Source organism: Carlito syrichta, unplaced genomic scaffold (genome assembly GCF_000164805.1).
Source record: "Carlito syrichta isolate Samal-C Ts95f unplaced genomic scaffold, Tarsius_syrichta-2.0.1 Scaffold306319, whole genome shotgun sequence".
In the NCBI taxonomy this organism is placed as follows: Eukaryota; Metazoa; Chordata; class Mammalia; order Primates; family Tarsiidae; genus Carlito; species Carlito syrichta.
Window position 1 is genome coordinate 211,532 of NW_007250415.1, and position 4,705 is coordinate 216,236.

The window sequence follows — 4,705 nt, forward strand, 5'->3', positions numbered from 1 at the left end:
TCCACTCACCTCAGCCTCCCAAAGACGCAGGATTACAGGCTGAGCCACCGAGCCCGGCCAGCTGCCAGATTTAAAGATGAGGAAGCTGAGGCAGAGGCCTGCAGGGCTAGCATGCCCCTCCAGAACTCAGCACTGGAGCCTGTTTTCTTTTCTTTTTCTTCTTTTCTTCTTTTTTTTCTTTTGAGTTGGGGGTCTCATTCTGTCATCCAGACTGGAGTGCAGTGGCACAATTATGGCTCACCTCAGCCTCAAACTCCTGGGCTCAAGCGATCCTTCCGCCTCAGCCTCCCGAATAGCTAGGACGAGAGGTGTGGGCCACCACGTCTGGCTAATTATTTTTCGCAGAGATGAGGTCTTGGTGTGTTTCCCAGGCTGCTCTCCAACTCCTGGGCTCAAACGATCTTCCCATTCCCAAAGTGTTTTCTGAGTGCACCTGGGTACTCACACAGGCCCTGGCCTTACCTCTCTGCTCTGGGCATCTTTGCAGAACAGTTTCACTTGGCCCAGGCCTGTCGTCCTCAGTTTTCAGTTCTTTGGTGGCCCTGTGACTACGACCCAGTGAAGATTGCCATTTCTGCCCCAACAGGGCTTTCTGTGCTCCTGTCCCTGTATCTGCCCTGTGACCTTGGGCAAGTTGGTCCACCTCGCTGAAGCCGCAGGCTTCTCATCTGTAGAATGGGCACGCGTCTCCTGACCTCACAGGTTGCCAGAGAGCTTCCGCAAGACAACAGCGAAGTGCTTGGTTCTTGCCTGCTCAGTAGGGAGCACTTCTGTGTGAACAAGAACCCTGCAAACCAGAGTCAGCCCCAAAGCACGCAGATGCCCTGCCCATGGGTTCAGCTCTCCCCCTCCCCTCCCCTCCCCAACCCCAGATACGACTTTGGCTTCCCCAGCGTCAGAGCCTTTGTGCTTGCAAACCCCCGGGTGAGGTTGGGGGAGAAAGAAGAATGTTTTCACTTAGTTGAACACAGAAATTGCTGGTCAAGAAGTTCCCTCCCCTTCCCTCTCTCCCCCCACCCCAACGGGACCTGCCTTGGCTTTGAGTCACTGGACAGGAAAAGTTGATAAGGACTCTTGGGCGTGAGGCTCATGGGTAGGGAAACTCCTGGCTTAGTCCTGTTTGGGCCCCCCGATGACACACACAGGAAGGGACTGGGCAGTGGTTCTGGAAAAAAGTTCCATGGGAAGGCGGTGGCCCCTTTCACCCTCCCCTCTGAGACTACGCTGCCTCCTGGCTTGGCCCCTGGATGAACCCTGCACCTCGTTCTTCTTACCACCTGCTCAACCCAGAATGACATAACTGACCTGGAAGGGCCTGTCGAAATCAATTTGTCCAGGGCTTCATTTTATAGAGAAGGGAACTGGTTTAACGAGGGAACCGGCTCTTAGGTCACATCTCCCAGTTTCCACAGCGGCATTTGTCTGCTGGTGTGTGGATGGATGTCAACGACTGCATTTCCCAGGGACCGTGCTTTAACTCCGGCGGTGAGTCTCACCCAACACCCAGACCATCTGGGCCAGGAGTGGGCTATTGAGAGAGCAGGCGTGGACAGGCCCTCTGCCCCAGATCCCAGATTCTGGAACTCTCCACTCAGCCCTGGGGTGAGTGCCACCCTTTCTCCATCTCTCCAGGAACCTTAGGCCCTGATCTGGGGATGAACCCCTGGGCACCAGGAATAAAGGGATTCATTCAGGGCTTCCTTCCGCAAACATTGAGCACCTGCCGTGTACTTGGCATCAGATGAGAATCCGAGTTTATATCCATTTTTTACGCAGAGTTCTGAAAAGGAGAGCCTTGCTGGAAATGGCGTATGCCAAAATAGACTTTCTCACAAAGAATTTTAAAAAGCGAGAGATACAGTCTCATGGTTTGAAAAAGCAGCCAAGCATGTTCTTTTTTTTTCTTTCCAGATTACATTAGTGTTGACAGTCAATAAATATTTTTTGAAAAAAGTGAGCATATTAAGTTCATTAATGAAACATGATTCACGTCATTGCTTCAGTCCCACTGAGCCATTCACGGCCTTAACCCCTGAGTGTGAGCTCCTTCCTCCAGTCGACGGATTCTTGCCAACAGCCTTTCCCTTGCAGGGAAGTTCCAGATCTAGCACTTTCTTTGATCCTGGTGGCTCTGCCGTGTCTTGGGCTTCTACTGCAGAAAGCCTGGGCTGATGCTGGTGATCCATTGTCTGTCATGGGGGACCCTGGCGGTGACAGCCTTTCTTGGCTTCTTCCTCTTGTCCCTCCCCACCATGCTGATTCACATTTTCTTTTCTTTCTTTTATTTTTTTAAGTCAGTGTCTCACTCTGCCTTCCAGGCTGGAGCACAGTGGCACGCTCATGGCTACCGTGACCTCGACCTGCTGGACTCAGGAAGTCCTTTCACCTCCACCTTCCAAGTAGCTGGAACCATAGGCATGTGCCACCACACCCGGCTAATTTTTTGATTTGTTATAGAGTCGAGGTCTTGCCAAATTGTCCAGGCTGGTCTCAAACCCCTGGGCTCAGGCAATCCTCTCGCCTCGGCCTCCCAAAGTACTGGGATTACAAGTGTGAGCCACCATGCCTGGTTTAGTTGACATTTTCTACTCAAGTGTTCTCATCAAAGTTTTATAGACACATCCAGATAAACAGATACATTTATAGAGCTAGGTCATGTGCCTCTGAAATGCCAAGCATTTGGTGGTAAAAGGGACAGAGGTTCAGACTTGGGAGGAACCTTGTTGAATGCTGGTGTCAGGGCCCCTCTCCCACTGACTTGGTCACTCTGTGGGACCTCTGAACTAAGCCACCACTGGGACAACTCCAAAACTTGAATGGAAAGTTTATAGTGGGTTGTTCTGAAATCAGAATATGCAGCTCAATTTTTTTTGTCGTGATCTTCATTTTTTATTTTTATTTTTTTATTTTTATTTTTTTGAGTTGGAGTCTCACTGTTGCCCAGACTGGAGTGCAGTGGCTACTTCCAGCCACGGCAGCCTTGACCTGTTGGGCTCTGGCGATCCTTCTGCCTTAGCCTTCCAAGTAGCTGGAACTAAAGGCACGCGCTACCACGCCCGGCTAATTTTTTTTTATTTATTGTAGAGATGAGGTCTCGCCTGCCCAGGCGGGTCTCGAACCCGCGGGCTCAGGCAATCCACTCACCTCAGCCTCCCAAAGGCGCAGGATTACAGGCTGAGCCACCGAGCCCGGCCATGATCTTCATTTTTTAAATTCCCAAATCCTTATTGAGTTAATTGTTCATCTGTCAGGGAGAAGGGGCGGTGGTGATTGTATAAAAGGGAATAGGGATTGGATGCCGTGGCTCCCGCCCGCAATTCCAGCACTTTGGGAGGCTGAGGTGAGAGGATTGCATGAGTCCAGGGGTTCAAGATCAGCCTGGGCAACTTGACGACCTCATCTCTACAATAAATAAAAAATTAGCCAGTGTAGTGGTGTGCGCCTGTAGTACCAGCTACTTGGAAGGCTGAGGTGGAAGGATTGCCTGAGTCCAGCAGGTCGAGGCTGCAGTAGTTGTCGTTGTGTTACTGCACTCCAGCCTGGGCAACAGTGAGACTCTGACTCAAAAAAAAAAGGAACAGAGCCCTGGCCTTGGGAAGTCTGCACACAAGTGTGGGACAAAATGGTGTTGGTGAATTCTTGGGAGGCCCCAGGGAGAGTAGCCCTCGGGAAAATCATACGACTTCTCTCTTTTTCTTCCTTTCCTTTTGAAGGACTGAGGTCTGGAGGCGCTGCGAGGCTATGGGACTTCCCATCCTTGAGGGGCTGGGGAGACTGCGGGGTTGGGGGAGGAATGGGATTCTGGGGACCGGGCTGTGTGGGCTTCTCTCCAAGGAAAGGCTTGCGGTTTAAAACCATGTCCACCAGGTGGCGCAAATGCCTCTTTTTTGTGTGGGTATTGTGGCCCAGCCATCTGCAGACGGCCTGCTCTGTGGATGTCCTGCCTGACTTCTCTTAACAACTCAAGCACGTTCTGCAAGTAGGCATCCACCCCTGCTTGAACACCACCAGTGACGGGGAGCTCACACCTCCCGGGGGCAGAGTAAGTAGCAGGGGTAGAGGTGGAATTGAGGGGCATCAAAAAGTCACCTGACCAATGATAGCTGCCACCCTTCCTCTCCCCGCCCACTGCTTCCAAAATTCCTATCTTCCCAGTCTTTTTGTTGGGAATAATTTCTTATCTCCTCTGTTTTCTTCCTTTCTTCCTTCCATCTTTCCTTCTTCTCTCTCCCTTTCTCTTTCATCAGAGTCTCACACTCTGTCACCCAGGCCGGAGTTCAGTATCACGATCACAGCTCACCACATCCTCGACCTCCTGGGCTCAGGCAATCCTTCCACTGCTCAGCCCCTCGAGTAGCTGGGACTACAGGCATGCACCACCACACCTGGCTTATTTTTTTAATTTTTGTAGAGAGGAGATCTCACTGTTGCCCAGGCTGGCCTCAAACTCCTAAGGTCAAGCAATTCTCCAGCCTTGGCTTCCCAAAGTGCTGGGATTATAGGTGTGAGCCACTGCACCTGGCCTCTTCTCTCTCTCTTTTTCTTTTTTTTTTTTTTTGAGTTGGAGTCTCACTCTGTCACCCAGACTGGAGTGCAGTGGCCGCTCCCCAGACACCACAGGCCTCGACCTGCTGGGCTCCGGCGATCTTCTGCCGTCAGCCTTCCAAGTAGCCAGAATTACAGGCATGCGCTACCATGCCCGGCT